At 44.0% G+C, this 20,425-nt stretch overlaps 1 protein-coding gene across 2 annotated transcripts in view; it reads left to right on the plus strand.

Moving 5' to 3' along the window:
• Positions 1 to 20,425, plus strand: part of Qki (QKI, KH domain containing RNA binding) — a 1,257,190-nt gene that overhangs the window by 1,099,883 nt on the left and 136,882 nt on the right. The gene's annotated exons all lie outside the window — the stretch shown is intronic.

Genomic DNA, 20,425 nt, shown 5'->3' on the forward strand with positions numbered 1-20,425 from the left:
GTCCAAGGCTGTGTGGCAAAGGCATCGTAACACAAATGGACTGCACCCTCTGTAAATGCAGTTGGCACCATGTGTCCACCTGTACATAAGTATAAGCTGTTCACTTGCTCTTCAATAAAAGTTGTGACTTTTTACTTTTCATAGCTTAACTCATTCGAACGTGGTTCCTTCTGACTTTGTACAACAGAAGTTGGATAAACATTTAGGACTGTTTTAAAATTCCTTTTAGTTTAACAGGGGGTCCAACTAACATATATAACTGTAGCCTGTATGTTTATATCCTTTCTTCACTTTGTGTGTCCCAATCATGTCTTAAGTCATCCTGAAAAGTCTTTCCACTTGGCTCTGGTTTAAACGCTTACAATGCCTGCCAGTTCGTCCTTAGTTCCATCTCCTGCCTACGGGTGCTCGCTGCCTCTGCCCACTCTGTCTTGAGCTATAAACTTTCAGATCTGAAACCCAGTTTTCTTTTCATGTAATTATTTATTTGTTCTTAGTTGGCTTGGAAAATAGGATGCTCAGAATTAAAGGTGTCTTTTAAAAGAATTTGCCCCACTCTCAATACCAACAGATTAAGGGTGTTTTCTTGCATGTCCTATATAAATATAATCATACATAATATTGTCAAGGGGATTTTTTTAAAAATGGGTTCATTTTATCAACATTCCTTTCAATGCCTATATTGCATGCCATGGTATGAATAACTGTATGTAACGTGTTCGATCCTTCCTCTAATGACATTCAAACTGCATTCTCACTGCCCCTCTACACATGCTTCTTAGACGCTACTCTGTGTTGCTTGGCTTTATGCATAGCAGCTTTCCCAGGGGATTGGGCTTTAAATCCTCACGGAGCCAGATGATCGTGTTTGACTCCAACTGGAAAAAGAAACTCTGTCTCATTTGCTGTTTTAATTTTCACACCTGATATCAAGTTGAATAAAACTTTATTACTGGGAAGCTTTCCCTGTTTTAAAAAAATTTGGGAATATTCTCACAACCTCTTGGTTTTTAAAAACTTACCCAAGTATTTGAAATGGTTGTTCTGAGTCAGTGGTTCTCAACCTGTGGGTTGTGACTGTTTTTGGGGGGTTCAAACAGGCATTGCCTAAGACGGGAAACACAGACGTTTACATTAGGATTCAGAACAGTAGCAAAACTACAGTTATGAAAATAATTTTATGGTTGTGGGGGTGGGGTCACCACAACATGAGGAATTGTATTAAAGGGTCACAGTGCTAGGAAGGTTGAGAGCCGCTGCTCTAAGTGAATAACATTTTTAGAATAAAATTAAACAGAAGGGCCCTCCTTGGAGATTGTAAATAAATAGGAAACAGCAAGTCTGGCCAAACTCTAATCATTTCTTAGGATGGAGAAATGATCCCCTACCAGGGCTTCTGTAGCCAGGCAGAATCTCATGGGGGAAGTCAGAGGGAATAGGTAACAAAGCAGATCAGAACCCATTTACCTCTGTGGAGCTAAGCATGAGCAGGGTGATATGAAAATGACAATGAGAATCTGAGGGGACAAACCTATTTTCATCACAATATTGGCTCTCCTGATAATCTGAGGCTATTCTGATATTCTGAGGATGGCTATTTATATTGGTGTTGTCAACAGAGGCAGCCTGGTTTACACAGAGATGAGCTACTGAGGAAAAAAAAAACAAACAAACAGACAGATGTTCACCAAGTATCTGGACCTTATAAAAAAGAAGTGCCACCTCACCATCAGTCAAGCAGAGTGAAATTAACGATGATTAACAATGGAAAAGGTTTTACCAAAATATTTCTAGAAAGATACTTTGTGTGAGAATAGGTGCAACTGACACCTACAGCTCTGGTTACAATGAGAACTGGCTGGCCCAGCCTTTCTGGAAACAGTTAGCATGTATCATACTCAGTAGTTTGCTTCTAAGAGTTCTCAAAAACTCTCACCCTTGGAAGCACCAATACCCCCAAGAAGTATATGTCTCAGAGAAATGTACAGACAAATATCTAACTTTTATGGAGTTCCTATGTCCTAGCATCCAATTAAATTGTGCTTCCCATGGTTTTCTGAGACAATGGAACTAGCAAGATGGCTCAGCAAGTGAAGTAGCTTGCCACCAAGATGAATGACGTGAGTTTGATACTTGGGACATGGGACACACATGGTGGGAGAAAAGAGCTAACTCCTGAAACTTATCTTCTGACCTCCACATGTGTAATCAGGCATGAGTGCCACCCCTACACTAGATAGATAGATGGTAGGTAGGTAGGCAGATGATGATGATGATGATGATGAGACAGATGAAAGGTAGATAGATAGATAGATAGATAGATAGATAGATAGATAGATAGAATTTTTAAAAATTAATATTGCTGAGTCTGTCTGCACAGAGTCATAGGCAAATCTGTGCATGGGGGACATGAAGGTTGCAGGAGGTTAAGAAGTACATCTCTGGGTGCTCACCACCACTGACTAAACAAGGAAGCTGGGACTCCAACTCTGAGTGTATACAACACAAGTTAAATACACTATCTGTGACCTTACCTAGTGGATGTGTGCTGCACTAATGCGAAGATAACAAGAACAAGGAGGAAAGACAGGAGAAAAGGAAATGGCACGGCTGAAGACAATCAGATATGTCTTAGAGATGCCACCCTTTTCCACACTAGGGTTCTCTAGAGGAACAGAAAAAAAAAACCCAGACTAAATACATCGTAAAGAAAAATTTGTTAGACTGACTTAGTGCAGTTGGCATAATCCAAAATGATTGCCTCATACTCTGAGAGGCCCGGAATTCAGTAGTTGCTCAACCCATAAGACTTGCTGCCTCGTAGTCCTATCTGACAGGAAAGGCATGTGGCATTCCTGGAGAGTCACCGATTCTTGTTAAAAGCCAAAAGAAGCTGGTCCCAACATCAGAGAAACAGCCAGCAGCTGCACCAACAAGCTAGATGGACCGGCCATGGGTAGCAAAGCAATCCTTCCTCCATGTTCTTTCACCTGGGCGGCCACCAGATCGTGCCACCCACATTTAGGGTAGGTCTTCTCCCATCAGTTAAGGCGGTGAAAACAATCCCCCCACAGACAAGCCTGCAGGACAACCTGACAGAAGAGGGTGTTGCCAGGTGATTCCAGTTTGTGCCAAGTTAGCACCTGAAACCACCTACCACAAATCTTGTGTTGGTTAGGCTTCTATTGCTGTGATGAAACCATGACCAAAAGCTACTTGATAGGAAAGAGTCTATTCCACTTACACATCCAGGTCATGGTTCATCATGTATGGGAGTCAGGGCAGGAACCCAAGCAAGGCAGGAACCTGGAGGCAGGAACTCAGGCAGAGGCTGTTGGAGAATACGGCTTCCTGGCTTGCTCAGCTTCTTTTCTTGTCGGATCTGGAACCACTTGCTCGGGGTGGCAAACCCTGCAGTGATCTGGGTCCTCTCACATCAATAGTCAGTCAGGAAAATTGCCCCACAGATTGACCTACAGACTATTCTGATGGAGCATTTTTCTCAGCTGAGGTTCTCTCTTCCTGTATGATTCTAGCTTGAGTCAAGTTGACAAAAACTAACCAGAACTGAGCTCATGGAAAATGGCGACACAGAGCTGAATACACTTATCAGGGAGGTCACTTATATATGTGAACAATACATCAAGTTGATGTCAAGTTTTACTACTATACTAAAAATTCTACATAATAACCCCCTGCACAATGGTGCACAAATGTAATTCCAGCACTCTGAGAGGCAGAGGCAGGTGAGTTCAAGGCCAGCCTGTTCTACAAAATGAGTCCAGGACAGCCAAGGCTACACAGAGAAACCCTGTCTCAAACACACACACACACACACACACACACACACACACACACACACACACACAGAGCAAATGTTAGCATTCTGTTTCAGTCTGCCTACTTGTGATGTCATCACTTACCTGCCAGTAGAACAGGAAGGCACAGGACAGGACAGAATGGGGTCAGCAGAGAGCTCAGTGGTAGCTGCCTTGTTACACATACAGTCTTTCCCTTCCACATCTGGCCACATGAACCCTAGCTTCCAGCAGCTGGCCGAGCCCCTTCCCTTCCTACCCAGAGATTCAGTGGATATGCACATGCGCACAATCCCTACTCCAGAGCCCAGCCTGGCAAAGGCAGACTAGGAAAGGCGAGGAGCAGAGTCCAGCTCAAAGTAACTGGCTCCAGGCCTCCATCTGCGAACTCTCAGGTTTAATGAGTCAAACACACCTGACTTCTCCTTTCTAAAGCTCAGCTTTAAAACATCAAATACACCTGGCTTCTTTTCTCTAAAACTAGTTTCCAACTGTTAAAAATAAAAATTTTATCTAATTTATTTTCTGCTCTCAAAAAAATCATATGATTGTTTATTTGGGTATACAATTGTTTATTGGCTATGTTTTTATCCTGATCCAAATGTTTGATTCTAAATTATGCTTTTGCTAATTCCTAAACAATTAAATAAATGCTGTTTCTTCTGCCATCAGCTAACCTGGATTCAACTACAGGCTTCCTGGCTAGTGGGTTTGATACGTTTTTAAAGTTATTCTACAATGTTCTACTACATTAACATTCATATGTTTACAATATTAAATTTTAAATCATTGCCTTAAACCCTGTTTAGCCTAAAATTCTAAATGTGATAATACTGGTCATACAAAACTCTTCTGTTCTCTTTTATGGACTGTGCTTTTAGACTATGTTTATGTCTCTAAGGCTACAACTTAGCAGACATAAAACCTAAAGTCTTAGTCTTAAATATTAAGACAAACTATGAACAAAGTTGTCTATTTAAATGTTCTTAAGACAAGAGTGTGGTCTCTGCCATCTTAATTAAAAGGCTGAGTATGTGTCCTGAACCCCATATAAGGACTGGTAAAATCTTTAAATTCCCAACAGGCTCAGTTACAGCAAACTGCTCCAGGCCTTAGCCACTGGTCCTGAGGAAAAAACAGAGGTCTGCACCCCCTTTTCCCGCCGGGGTCCAGCCTGAGCCAGCTCTGCCAGGGACCGGTTTCAGATGCAGCCAAAAGGACACACGTCTCACAGATGCTGCAACCAGAACGGGACGTTGGTCCCACAGCCTCGCCTGTTGGCAAATTTGGGCTATGCATGCCACTGCTCGCATGCAGGCTTGTTCTCTGTGCAAAGCCAATGGAGGGTCAACCAGCACAAGAGCTGCAGAGATTTCCTGCCTTCAAGCTCCTTGAGCTAGTGGAGTACAGACAGCTCTTAAATTCCGCAGCCTCGCCACCTAGGGTAATGCCACAGGTCTGGGTTAACCTCATACGGGTTACATAGTCACATGGCCAGCTTCTATCATGGGAGACTTCAGGTACCGTCCCAGGCCTCTTCATATGCAGGAGACCAAACTGTCAGGTCTAGATATGGTCGACCTTGTTCCCTTTCTTTTAGCTAAAGGACAGTGACTCCTCCTTACAGCAACTTCACCTATTGCTTACAGCTTCCAAGAAGGTGTTTTAAAGCATGTTTCCAGTTGGTAGATGCAAGTTATGAAGGTCAACACGTCTAAAGGATGCTTTACTTCTTCCTGTTGCTGTGCTATTGTTGTATTAACTGTTCAGAGCATTGATACTGATCAATGGAGCTCTAGTTTATTAATCTAACTATAGAAAACATTCCACTATACGATCCTACCATAGTTCCAAGATTTTAACTTTCCTTCTGTTAGTGTTCCACGGAGGCCAATAAGGCTTCTGCTTTTCCAAACTCACCTCAGAGTCTTTGTGCTCTTAACAAAAAGTTCTTTCCCCAAGCCCGTGCTATGCTTTTATGTCTACTGCCCTTTTCCTATAATGGGTACATGTCTAACAATGTGTGTTTCACTGCAGATTACAAACAGTGATGATACTAAATTTATCTCCCCTTATGAACTCAAAAGGATTCTTGTACGATACAGAAAAATCCATCTCCCAGGTCAAATGGAATCCAAATAAGCACTGTCAATCCAAAGCCTGAAATTTCTCCCCTATCGCCTTTCTCTAAGGGTGGGACCTACTCCTTTTCCCTGGTTTTGGGATTCTCCTTACCTAAGTACCCAATTGCCACCTCTCTGTACCCAATACCAGCCGACAACCCTGGTCTGCATGACTGTCTGTTTCTTCTCGCTAATCTACAACTAGGACTTTTTTCACTGGGTGAAATCGCTGCTCCCACTACCGCTGTTTCTGCTTCTGCTCCTGCCGCTACCACTGCCACCGCCGTCCATGACAAACAGTGCACTCGCCATTTCTCCAGGCTCCTCTGGGATGCCTTCTGAGAATCTCAAATTCCTATGTCCACATTAAGGGCTTAGATGACTCTGTGACCAAACTTGGATGGATCCAAAACTAAACCATTTTGATTATTGCCAACAATTGGGTAAAAATGGAAGGAAGTTCCCATATCCAGACCTCTTCTTTGCTCTCCCAAAAATTTCACAAATTGTTAGAATTGTCTCAAGCCTTTTCTCTTTGCTCTCCCAAGAGTTTCAAATGTGTACCTAAAGAGAATTTTCTCCCTAACCCACTAACTTTGTCTTCTGCCCACATATATAATCCAGTATCCTGCCAGACTTCCTACCTCTGGGACATCGTCAAAGCAGTTAACCACAAGTGCTCCCATCCAACCTCATAGATCGTGCCAGCTGGACCTGCACTGTTCCTCGTAGCTGGACCTGCATTACTCTTCCCAGCTGCAGATGTTATCAGACCCTGGACAACAAATGCCTGTTCATCCGAAACCTGGCCAACATTTCAGCCTTTTAAACCCCCTATCGCCACCCTACTGTCAGCAGGAAGTAGTTAAGACAATTACTTCACCCCTTACCCATTTGCAAAAATCTGAAATGGTGTGCTCCAGGCCCAGGACAGATAGCTCTAGGTTCCCCCAGCACTCCTCGGTCCCTATCTGCTGCAGGACATGGTTGACATAGCCTGCCCTCTACCTTGAACTTTTAGGGCAGAACTTTTCCTTCCCCTTTACTATATAATCTGGACATTTTACTGCTATTGCTTTTTTTCTCTCTCTTTTCTCCCTTTACATGGCAGCCAAAAGCTGCTTCCAGTGAGCCTACATTTATACACATTAATTTACCTTATATAAAAACAGTCCAATGTTCCTCATTGCTTAATTATAGGAAAAGGTAGGAATGTCAGCATTCTGCTGCAGTCTGCCTACTTGTGATGTCATCGTTTACCTGCCATGGGGGTGTGGCCCTGCCCTGGGCCATATAAAGGAACAAATCTCCACATGGTCCTCTCTCTCTACCCCCCTTCTGCGCGTGCTCTCTCCCTCTCCCTCTCTCGCTCTCCCTCCCCCTCCCCCTCACACACACACACACACACACACACCTCTCACTCTTTCTCTTCTCATTCTTCCTCTGTCTCTGTCTCTCTGGGGTACCCCTTTCTCCTCTCCTTCTCCCCCCATGCTCATTTAATAAACTCCTCTATAACATAATATCTGCTGCCTGGTACCTTATTATGACCTGGTACCCTCTATCATTTAATTCTTAAATATAAAATTGGTAGCCTGTACCTTATTATACCTCATCTCCTCATCTTACTGCCATAATTTTTAAATATAACAATAAATACTATGAAGTTTTACAGTTTTTAATTATTCAGTGCATATTTTCTCAAAGAATAGATGTTTCTCAAATACATCAGAACAAAGATTAAAGGGAATAAGATGTTTAAACATGAGGCCTCTGGGTCCCAGGGAGAAATCCACCCTGGCCTTCTCTGAACTCACCTAAATATGGACCTGGTTTGTTGCTAATGAATTTTGTACTTCCTCCAAAATTCAGAAGCAGGCTAAGGAGGAAAATGACATTTCTGTTTTTATTACTTGTTCCTTCCAGGTAAGCTTTTGAATTTAGTCTCACCAGTTAGTTATTGTTTACCTAGGAAAATCTAAATTAAAATATAGAACACCTATTTGCCTTAATTTGCAAAATATTTACACAAAGCCATCATCAGCTATCGCTGTCCAATCCAAACCATTTCTCCGTGGCATGGGGTGGCATGAGGTGGCATGGGGTGGCACGGGGTGGCACGGGGTGGCATGGGGTGGCATGGGTAGCTGCCAAAGTGAAGCCAGTTGACCTCCATAACCCTCAGCTCCTACCGTACCTCTGTAGTCATTTAGCACCTGAGCGGAGGGGAGCAGATGCCCATGGCCTTATATATGTCTGTCCCCTGAGAATGGAGTCCCAGAGAAGGAATGGGTGTGATTTAATGCCACCTAGAAGGTCCTAGTGAACAGGAAGACAATAACTGTGGCCAGGATCTTCCCCCACCCTGCCCCCAGCCACCTGTGATGTGTAGACGCTGGCCTCTCATAAAATGGACCAATGGCTCTCCATGCAGACCTGCCCCTAGAGTGAAATTCAACTCATGGGCTTCCTAGGAAAGCATAAAAAAAATCAATTGTCTCATGGAGGTAGGGCTTGCATATCCCTGAGGCAAAATAATCAAGCAGAGGTTATTCCTTTGCTGTTTCATGGAATTTAAACAGTGCCTTCAGAGCCCTGCATCCCCTCAGATTTAAAGAGCTAAGAGATGTGTTTCCTCATTCACCCACACTTGGCTGTGTCACAGGCAATCCCAGAATGGGGCGAGAAAGCGGTACCAGGAATAGTAAAGGACCTCTTGACCCTTGAAGCCGTGTCAGATGACCAGGGCAGCCATTGGTTTGCATTCAGAGGCATTATTTCCAAGAGCAGAAAAGAGCTGGCAGCTTCCCCCTCCCCTCCTTTTCTTGGGAAATGTTTGTGACAGGAAGGAAGTGCAAGTGCTGGGGGCGGGGCCAATCCCTTCCTCCTTCCTGTCCTTTCCCCTTCACGTCCCTTTTCCCTCCTCCCTCCTCTCTTCATTCTTTCTTTCTTGTTCTTTACTGCGTTCTCTCTCTCCTTCTGAAAACCCTGGTCTCTTAAGGGGCTGTGTTTATATGTGTGTGTGAGTGGAGGGGAAACTGGAAACAACTCCAAGTCAGAAAGTACAGAATATCAGAGATTTTTTTTTTTCTGAGGCTCAAAGTGAACTGCCTGAGAAAATGCCGGCGGTCAGCGGATGAAGGCGCTTTGTGGTTAAATTCTAAATAAGAGAGGAGCCAGTGGAGAATGTCTTAGAAGAAGAGAAAAAAAGCAAACAACAACAACAACAAAATAATAAACGAAGAGGTGTAACTTGGAGTCCGGCATCTGCAATCCTAACTCCTGAACCTGTGGGTGAGAACTCACACGGTCATGGTGACCTACAGATCCTAGAACACCGGAGAGTCTTAGATGGAGGCACAGTCTGGACGACCTGGGCAGGCCCCAAATGTGTTGCCACTGTGCTCCCAGTAAAGGCTGAGAAAACCGGGTCATAGAAGAAAGGGAGAAAGGAAGCCATGAAACAAAGGTCTATCAGCTCGTAGCCCTGCTGGCAGCTACGTCATGAACTCTTCCAGAAGATGCAGGAAGTGAAGGCCTGCTGCTCTAGGCCCTTAAATTAGTGGCTGTTAAAGTGGCAGAAAGAGAAACAAAACAAACAAGCAAACCCAACCTAAAGAACTACAGAGGGCCAGATAGTAAAAATGGCAACAGAGCACCAGTTAGGACCCAATGATGCTAGAATGCCACACACGACCTGTTAGATTGACGTTTAAAAACATCTGATTTTAAAGAGGCATTTTCTCTCACTACAGAGAGCCAGTTGTCCAGAAGACAAGATGCAGGGACGCCCTCAGCCCGCAGTTCCGGTACCTCTGCAGGGAGTTTTATTCCTGGGTGAGAAGAGGTAGGTGCATCTGAACAGATTCCACGGTGCCAGCCATCTTCCTTCTCCCAAGGCCCAAAGAGAGGCTGTTGGAACCCTCTTTATTCCCTTGGAGCACCGGGTAAGTCAGAAATCCTGTCTGTTCCCAAGGTAAAGGCTGCTGTTACAGGCAAACCCAACCCCCCACCCGTGGTCCACAAGGTAGCTACGCTCTAGGTCCAGAACACACCCAGCTTCTGGCTAGTCATCACAAATCTCTGTCTGCGTTCCCACCCAGCTAACGTCAGAGGCTGTTTCCACAGGAAGCAGAGCAGCAGAGAAGGGGCCTCCAGAAGGCACATGCCTCCGAGGTTTATGTTAATATTTTGCCTGTGGTTTCAGAATGCGGATGGAGTTAACATTAGTTTTCACCTTGGCTAGCCTTGCTGTCATACAGGCATGAATAATGCTCTGGTTAACAGCACTCAGTAGGACTTTCTCCCCGGCAAGCATCTTTCACTTCACTTCCATCCCAAGTTGCGAGTTGTTCCTCTGTGGACTTCCTTTGTTACTTGGCTTTCCATGAGTGCAACAAACTACCTGAGATAGTGAGCTTCCAAGAAGGCTTGCACTTTCAGAGGGGTCAGTGCCACAGTCGCATGGCTGTGCTTTTCTACTCTTGATTCACTGCGCAGTCTGACAAGAGCACATGGCAGAGGAGCATCGTCTGTCTATGCAACAACAGCAAGGAAGCAAGAGAAGAGGCTAGCGTCCTACTAGGCTGCACCTCTAGAAGGTTCTGCCACCTACAAATCATGTCAAGGGCTGGTGTCAAAACTTAATATCTGGGTCTCTGGGGACTACTGAAGATTCAAACTATTCAGTATTGAATGTAAGCCCACTTGCGTGTCACCAAAGCAGTTTCTTTGTAGATGCCATCTGGTCTAAGCAAGTCACTATCTCGTGTCTCACATCGAGGCCAGGGTGGTCATAGAAATCTAGTTGCTTGCTTTCATTGCCGTTACATGCAGGAAGACCTCCCAGTTTAGGCAGCATGTGAGAGCCACCAGCACAACTCTCTTACGCGTTGTTCATTTAGCACTGACTGTCGCCCACACAGGCTACCTTGTAAACATAGAGAACCTCTGACCTTCTTCTGATGACTGAGTCACTGATTCAAGGTATACGCCCACCATGTGTTAAACAGAAGCCCAGTGCACTGAATAGCTCCTGTAGACCAAGGCCAGCGAACTTGCCTCCATAGAGGGGGCAGAAGATGCTTAGTACTGGGAAAGAGCTGGCTCACAGCTTTCCGCTCTAAATAACTTCTTCATGTCAATTACCAACAAATGTCAGCAAATGAACAAGAACTGAATTATTTTAAGCTTTGTGAGAATTGTTCTATATTAAAAAATAGAAAAATGAGCAAAGTCATTACAGACAATGACACCCTTTCTCCATCTACAAAGCTCCTTAAGTGAAAATAAGAGCCTATAAAAAGAACTTACCAGTTCAAGGACATGTTCCTTTGGCTTTTTCTATCTCTTAAAGAAACTTGGCTCTCATTTGAGAAAATAGCAAAGGAGGTTAATTAGTATCAATGAGGAAAGAAGCCAGTACCTCAAGTAATTATCCTAAGGGTAAACTCTTCCTGACTCATGGTCAGGCAGAGTTAGAACTGCAGAACTGCATAAGTTAGGCTAGACAACAAAGTCAAATTCATTGGAATTTCATCAAGTAGGGCTTCTTTTTAGAGGAAACAAAGGCCTGGTTTAACCCCAAGAAGTAGACTGAGAAGCAGACTGTTACAGCCCAGGAGATGAGAACATGGCCTTCTCAAGAGGGAGTCACCAACAGGTGTTTCTGTTCTGAATCTCTCTCTCTCTCTCTCTCTCTCTCTCTCTCTCTCTCTCTCTCTCTCTCTCTCTCTCTCTCTCTCTCTCTCTCTCTCTCTCTCTCTCTCTCTCTCTCTCTCTCCACATCACAGGAGCTGTGTTCACCAATCCTTGAGGGTCCTCCTGCTCTGCAAATGGTCCTAACATGGGTAACCTTAGCTAATGGAAGGACAGCTGCCCCCCCCCCCCCGTCTCCATGCTAAGGGTTGTCCTGAGCACTCAAAATTCCTAAAACTTAGAAGAGAGAATTTCTGCCTGTGACTAGCAGGTACCAGTGGCATCATCAATGAAACACAGGGCAAGATGGGGAGGAGCAAGACAGCTTTCAGGACTGAAGAACAGAAGGAGCAAAGCTAAATAAATGTCACAGAACATGCAAAAAGGATAATATTCACTGAAAGAAAAGAACATTTTTATTTTAGAAAAATTTCAAATACATAAATGAAGATGTAAGTATTTCCCATAAATCTACACTGTTTTCCTTGATAGCTGCATCTTGGTTACTATGACACTTGTGTTTCAGTGTGGTGGTTTGAATGAGAGGTTCTCCCCCTTTTATGGGCTCATATATTTGAATGTTTGGTCCCCCACTTGGTGACACTGCTTGGGAAGCATTGGGAGGTATGGCCTTCTTGGAGGGTGAAAATGAGGGAGGTTTCGAAAATACACACAATTCCCCATTAGCTTTCCCTATATGTCTTGTGCTCATGGATTGAAATGTGAGCTCCAGTTACTGCTTCCACACCATGCCTACCTGCCTGCTGTCATGCGCCCCACCATGGTGGCCATGGACTCTAACTCTTGGAAACCCTAAGCCCCAAATAACTCTTCCTTCTACAGGTTGCCGTGCTCATGGTATCTCATCACAGCAATAGAAAAATAAATAAGACAATCAGTGAGTCTGAACAGACCCAGGATTGTTGCCTAAAACCTGTAATTTTCAGGACTTCTTAGCTTTGCCAAGTGTTCTCTCCCTGTCCTGATGTTCCATCAATATACATTCCATTTAGTCATCAAGTCTTCCCAGGATCCCCTTTAGCTATGCTCATTCTTTTTCAAACATCATTTTCTTTAGGAGTACTTCGCTAACATTTGGTAGACTGCTTCTTGCCTTGGACTTGTCTGGTTTTTCTCATCATTAGAGTAAGGCGTGGAGTCTGGAGAAGAGCCACAGGTGTGAATCAGCCTTCTTATTACACACAAGAGGTGCCCTAGTGGCATTGCTAATGTTGGTGTTGTCCTTGGCCTCAAGGCTGAGGCACTGCCTGTTTAAGTTTCTCCAGGGTGATATGACCTGTTTTCTTATGTGCTGTGCCCTTTGGAAGATGCCAGATGCACAGTCCTGTGGAAAGTTGGGTTCCCACAGGTACGGATCTCCTCAAAGATATGTTCTTAACATGTTGACACAAAGACAGCTGCAATGCCTGTTGTAAGGCAACTTCTAGCCTCCCCACCAGTCAGTACTATTGACTAAGCCTATGTTCCACTGCCTTCCCAAGTTATAAGAAATAACTCGTTGAGATATAAAGCTAAGATGAAAATTGTTTTCATATAGAATCTGGCTACCAACTAAGACACATCCTGAGAGAAGGGGCTTTGGGTTCTACTACATCCCCAAGGGTCTAAATGTTTGGCTAGTTGATGATAATAATAAAACAACAAGCTTTGGTGTTTTTCTCTCTCTCTCTCTCTCTCTCTCTCTCTCTCTCTCTCTCTCTCTCTATCTATCTATCTATCTGTGTGTGTGTGTCTCTCTCTCTCTCTGTCTCTCTCTCTCTCTGTCTCTCTCTGTCTCTCTGTCTCTCTCTGTCTCTCTCTGTCTCTCTCTCTCTGTGTATGTGTGTGTGTGTGTTTGTGTGTGAATACTTCACAGTAATTTCCTTGGATGTCTGATATCTGTGGTGATTTGTTCTGGAATAGTCAGGCCAACTCGGAATTAATCTGATTCAGGACTGGCCATGCCTTGCCAACTGGGAGTCCTTACCTGAATTTTCAGAATGCGACCTGCATGTGTGATGAAGATTGAGACAAAGAGACCCAGTGATTTGTCTTCAAGGCTCATAGTATGAGGAGATAGAAAAATACACAGAACATTACAGACCAAAAGGAGGCACAGTATGTAATGAATTGGCCATAGAAAGTGAGACCCTGCTGCTTGCAACAATGCAATCAATCCTAATGAAAACTTTCATGGCCAAGGCTGTCTAATCTTTACTGCTCCATGAGATCTTACATGCAGTACCTCATTCCTGGGTGACCATTGACGTACCCGGTTCTGCCACGCCATAAATCACTCAACCCACCAACTTAACAACAGCCTTTTTCAGGAGAGAGGAACCTTCATCATGGTGAAACTCTGTGTCTAGACTTCACTTACTTTTTAAGCAATGACTGCCAAGCTTGAAACAGCATAAAATATGTCAACTTGTCGCAGTGCAGCACCATTTCATCTTATTGCTGTGCTGCAGCTGTGTCCTTCAAGTTGGATATAATCACCATTATCTTGAAGAAGAGCCTTGTTGACCTACATGAAACCCTTACAAGATCAAACCAGTTAACACTCCCTGTGGATGGAGGAAGAAGGTCCCAGACTCCCAAGACTTTAGGTATTCTGAGTAAGTCTTCCTGAGGATCTTTGCCCTTAAGGCTCCAAATGCTGGTATATAAACAGTTGTTTAAAAGGGACATTTTGATGGTAGAGCTCCCTGTGAGTCACCCTAGCCCCTGTAAGTGACTCTGGGAAACTCACTGTTATACCACAGGGGACTTGGTTCATCTTTCCTTGGCTCTGTCATTGTCCTCTCTACCTGGAGAGACTAGATGCCCCTCCCCCCGCCCCGGGAAAATCATGCAATGTTCTCACTATGTGTCCTAAAAAGACTTGTTTTGTAGTGAATGTGTAACTTCTAAGGAATAATCAACACACTTTTAATCTTTTGCTTTAAAATGTATGCTTACATAGGAATATTTCATAAATTACAATCTGAATAAGTTAAAATTGTATTTTATGGAATAAAACAATTCGTGTACTTACCTTGATTTGTTTTCTAATTTATGAATAAAACTTTTATCTATTTGAATTTTTTCTACGATATTTAATATGATATTGTTATACTTTCAGGGTTTATACATTTAGAAAATTAGGACACAATGTGCACTCCATGGCTGGAAAATACATTCTACACACATTCAACGAGAAATCACTGTCTTAAAAGATGAGCAGGCTCTTTTCAGTTCATGATACAGCATTTAAAATATTGTGATGTTCTGTATATTAGAATAAGGTCTAATTATAAGTAGATTTACAGCATGGCTGTAAATAAGACACTGTCTCTCAGTTGTTCCAACTTCCTTACATGAGAACTCAAGTGACTGGAGAATCCATTTTGCGGTGAGTGATGTGTAGCCTTGCTGCCTCCGTTGCCCTCGCTTCTTATGCCTACCAGCCTGCTGAGGCCATCTTGCTTCTATTTCTTCCTTGTCCATTTGCTTCCCAGCTGCTACACACATCCCATCCTCCCCACTCCCTTGAGGAGCTCCTCCAGCCTCCACACATCCTGCTCTGTCTGCAGCACTGGGCATGCCAGGTTCACTTCCTCAAGCCTCTCTCTGTCTCCTCATGAGCTCACTGGGCCCCCATTGCTTCTCTCTGGCTTTGCTGAATTTGAATTGCTTTCCCTCCTCTCTCCCTCAGCAACCTCCTGCCCATTCTTTCCTTCTCAGACCTGTGTTGTGCTGTTCAGATCCATGCCCCTGCAGGGCGAGTGAGAACCGCCTTCTAGCAGCCCATTTACCCCGCCTTGCTTTTGAGTCCACACTGGGGTATAGTCACCAAAACACAGACCTGGTGATACTCTCCTTCTTCGGAGTGAATATCAGAAGTGGCTCCCTCCTATCCGCAGAGTAAGTTAAAAATGATAGACAGATAATGCTGGGATGCCGGCCTTTGAGAAGAGTAGTGATACAAACTGAGTACTGGCCAGATTTGGGGGTAACAAATGAGAGACAGATGATTGATAGGTAGATATAAGATAGATAGATGATAGACAGACATACAAAGGATAAATAGAGGATAGACAAATTGATACATGATGGATGGATAGATAGATAGATAGACAGACAGACAGACAGACAGACAGACAGACAGACAGATAAAGCAACCAGGGGATACATCATAGATTAGATAAATAGATGACAGTAGGGTAATAGATGATAGATAGATAAGCAGACAGAGAGATTTGTTGGTTCCACACAGAAAAATTTAAAAACAAAACCTTTTTTTGCCACTACCTCTTGGTCTGTCTAATCTTAAATTTTAATTTCTCTTGTTCCTTCCTCAAAGGTCCCCCATCATAGCTCTATGTTAACCCTAGGATGCTGCCCTTGAGATCTCTATGGCCCCTCATGCAGTTCAGAAGCAGCAGTTGTCAGCTGTAGGTTTTCCCACAGCTCATCCCAAAGGACTCTCCTCTTTTCATGGTCGAGGCCTCGGTTCCCAGCAGACTGATTAGTAAATGTGGGGGGGTGGGCGTGGGGGGAGACAATAAAGACAGGCTAAGGTCACCAGAAGCATCTATTTGGAAGTGGCTTTTGTGCTAGGTGCCGAGGAAAGCAGATGAAACACCAAGTAGAATGGAGAGGCCCTTGCTCTTAGGCAGCTTTACAGCACCGAAGCACAAGACGGTTATTGGCGAGAGCCATTGCAGTGCTCAGCCATCAGTCAACGAGTAGTAAATGACTCATGTCACTGTTCCAGAACACTTAATTGCCAAAGAGGTCTATGTCACAGTGACCTCATCTCTTCCTTCCTCTTCCCAGAGAATCAAAAATATCAAGGGACGGAAGTGACACCCCACAAGGGCTTGGCTTTCTGGGGTGAGCAGCCTTCATGGATGCCAAGAGCACACTTGACTCCAGAGTGTAACTTTAGCACAGCAAAGACAACCTCAAGTGAATTTCCATAGTGCTAGACAGACATATGCTCACTGCACATATGTCCATGCCCTCATACAAGCAAATGTACACACATTCCCACAAGTGTTCATGTTCCCACACGCAAATCTCCGTACCTCATGCACACACTCACACACAGACACACACCTATGCACATTTCCACATGACTCCTTTCATGTCACACACCTTCATACCTTGTTCACACAGGTGTATAAACACGCATAAGACACATACATTTATACACTTGTATATACAAAAAACACATTCACACATGTATGTTATACATGCACACAGACAGGCATATATTTGCATAAATAGATGTATGCACACAGGAGTACACATTCACACATGTTTGTCTACTTGTTAATAGATATGCACCCATATACAAAAACACAGTGATGGAGGCGCACATGTATGCATGCACATAGGTACACATGCTCAGAGGAACACAGGTGTACTGAGCTTACATCTACACATGCTCACACACATTCCTGCCTCTGGATGGTGTGAACTCAATCCTGGTTCTTCCCTCAATTGGTAAAAGGTCAGCTCCCTCTAAAGTGTGAAATGGAAGACAAGTGTGGTATACTGTCTCAATGTTCTGATTGTTTTCATTCCAGCAAAATGGAAAGTCATCAGGAGTGTCAGTTTCCCACAGAACCCTGCTCTCAGCAAGAAGCCTTCGGGAGGAGGCTGCTTGCAGGATTCTGTCTCTGGACTCCTCGGCTAGGAAATATCACCACCCACTGGTGACTGAAATGAGCCACACAACAAACACTGCCGGTTAAAGATGACAATGTGGCACCGTATCGCAGCATCTCAGTCTGAGCTGCCATTGAGGGTAACCTCCCTGTGAGCATGCCTTGTGACCATGCCATGTGACTCCCAAGGCACACACTTGCCATGAGTGTCAGGAGAGCTGAGTGGCCCATCCTTGATGCTCACCATCTCCATGCCTGCCTCTGGACACTCTAGTACAAGCACATAGGACTCCTGGGATGTCAGTGAAGGACACAGTCCCCCCAGAGCAGGGTTTCCCACATCCCTTCTGGCATTCTGACAGAGGGCTCACAGCAAGAGTGTAGGGTTCGCTTCTCATCAGCTGCCCAGCCATCTACCCACTGGATGGAAATAGCTCTCTCCAACTATAAAAACCAAAAGTGTACATCTTTCTTCTGAAATGGAATCCACTCATTGTTTTTTCTCTCCTGAAGATGGCAGACATGAATCCATCTTTGGGAGAAGCCATGGACTGGTGACCACAGCCCTGCACTAAGAATTCAGCATTCATTTTTCTCCTTGTTCATGGTATTTTCCCCAATGCTTCCATGATTCCTTTCCATTTCTATCTTTGCTACAATGTGATGAACATTGTACCATAGAGCAGCGCTGTGTCTATTTCAAGTAGGCTGGCCCTCTGGAAGCACGGGATCAATTAGCCATGGCAGGAAACACTCAGGGTGAGCCTTGTGAACTGTAGACATACAGACCCTTATTTTTGTATTCTCTCCCCTAAGCTACACAGGCAACAGCCATGTACACAACATTGACATAGTATGATGTACTCAGGATGTGCTGGGTTTGCACGCAAACGTTCAATCACTTCATGTAAGAAACCTGAGCGTACACTTCGGAATCTCGAGGGAGAGATGCCCTGTAACTAGGTCCCCACAGAAACCAAGGTATGACTGTACATGCCAAGAATGCTTCGTTTACAATAAACCTAACACCAATCCTGAGTCTTCTTTCAAAGTACACAAAAACATGAAGTCTTAAAATCTCAATTAAAAATCTCAACTAAAAAGAAAGCTGGACATAGTGAGTCAGGTTTCTGATCCTAGCAGTTGGGAGGCTGAGGCCGAAGGATCACTTCAGGTTTCTCAGCCACTTAATGAGTTTCCAACTACCTTGGACTATGGGGTGAGATCCTGTTTCAATAGGAGATCGATAGGTAGGCGGATGGATGGGTGGATGGGCAGATGGACGGATCGATGGACGGATCAATGGATGGGTGCAGGGAGGGATGGGTGGATGGATGGATGGATGGATTCTGAATAGAATCTTTGAGAGAACACACTCACATAAATACAGAAAGTAAACGATAGGCTGAACATCCCTAATCCAAAAGTATGAAATACCAAACACCTCAAAGTCAGAGATCTCTGAGTATTAAGGTGACATGGAGAGAAAATTTCACATGACGAAACCATTTAATGCACAAATTTCTCAAAAAAAAATCTGTAAAGTTACCTTCAGAGTATGTGGATAAAATATGCTAAAACATGAAACATAAATCTCATGATCAGAGTCATCTCGTTCATGAGGTATGCCAATATATAAATAAATCTCATTATGTAAACATTCAAAAATTCCCCAAACTCCAGAACTTGAAATAATTCTGATCCCAACATTTTGAGATAAGGACTTCTCCTCCCCGAAATTATAGCCCTTGATCGGAAGCTAGAAAATGCTGAGGAGTTGAAGACGTGGAAAATTTACAGGAGCAGCAGTCATTTCAGCCACTACCTCCCCCGTAACAGCATCCACACTTCTGGCATCTCTGCCTGTGGTCTGTCCTTACGTTAGGAAAAGCACACACTGAAAAGTGCACCAGCATCTACACACTCTCCCCACTACTTCTCCCTTCTTGATCTTTACTGCCCGCTGGACCTCAGGCCTAGCTCACCTTGTAGTCGGTCTGTGGTTTGAGGTTTTGGGGCCAGGCACTCATGCTATCGTCTCTAACCCTCTTCAGCACCTGGATTCTTACAGTCAGAACAATCTCAAGTACAGATATTTATTTTTATGTTCTTACTACAGAAATAATAAAACGTAAAGCCATGCAGCACAGGAGATGTGGGGACATGTTTGTTATTCTTCCGTGGTCCTGCAGATGATGCCACTGACTGTGAGGTTGTAACTATACATTTGAGCCCCACGTTTCCTATACTGAGCCCAGGATATCAGGATTGAGATATGTGCCATTTAGAGATGCCAATATCACACTCAGCTCAAGAATCCAATACCGTGTCTACAAACTGGAGAGCCAGTGCGAAGCTATGAGGAATTTCTTTTTAATTAATTTTGATTAAGTATTCAGTGGAACACATTTATATTTCCCAACATACAAATTCTAATGAGTCTGTCTAACACGTATGGTTTCTGCTGCTAAATTGTATCCCTGTAGCAGTTTCCTTTATCAGAAAAATGAAGAGGGTTTATTGTGTTTTAAATTTATGTTCATTGCTGAATTGATGTCCAGAGGGCATTTAATAAATGCCTCTTTGTAGATATAAAAAAAAAATGGATGGGTGGACAAAGATTTCCCAGAAGCCTATCTGAGTCCAATGCTACTGATTCCTTGGAGAGGTCTGACCTGATGCCATAGTCAGGGCTTAGGCACGCACTGTGCCTCTTTGATACATTACTCAGCCATGACCAAGGATGTGCAACAGGGATGCTTGACAAAGGTTCAGCTTTTTTTTTTTTCCATGCTTATTTTCACGTACAAACTTTAATTAGTGTTGTCTGCCTGAGCATGTGGGTGGGATGTGTACTAGAGCCTGGGTAACTGTGGTGGCTGGAGTGATAAAAGTCCCCCATAGGTGTGGGGGCTTGAACACTTGACCCCTAGCTGTGATGCTGTCTGGGGAGGTTTATGTAGTCCAGTCCTGCTGCAGGAAGTCTGTCACTGAGGGTAGGGTCTGAGATGATGTGGGCATGTCCTTCTTCTAGTTCTTTCTCTCTGCTTGCTGTTCAACATGTATGTTTTCTCTCATCTTGCTGCTCTTCCTGTCATGCCTGCTGCTTGCTGCCATGCCTCCTTTCTAT

The sequence above is a fragment of the Acomys russatus genome, chromosome 21 (genome assembly GCF_903995435.1).
Source record: "Acomys russatus chromosome 21, mAcoRus1.1, whole genome shotgun sequence".
Taxonomy (NCBI): Eukaryota; Metazoa; Chordata; class Mammalia; order Rodentia; family Muridae; genus Acomys; species Acomys russatus.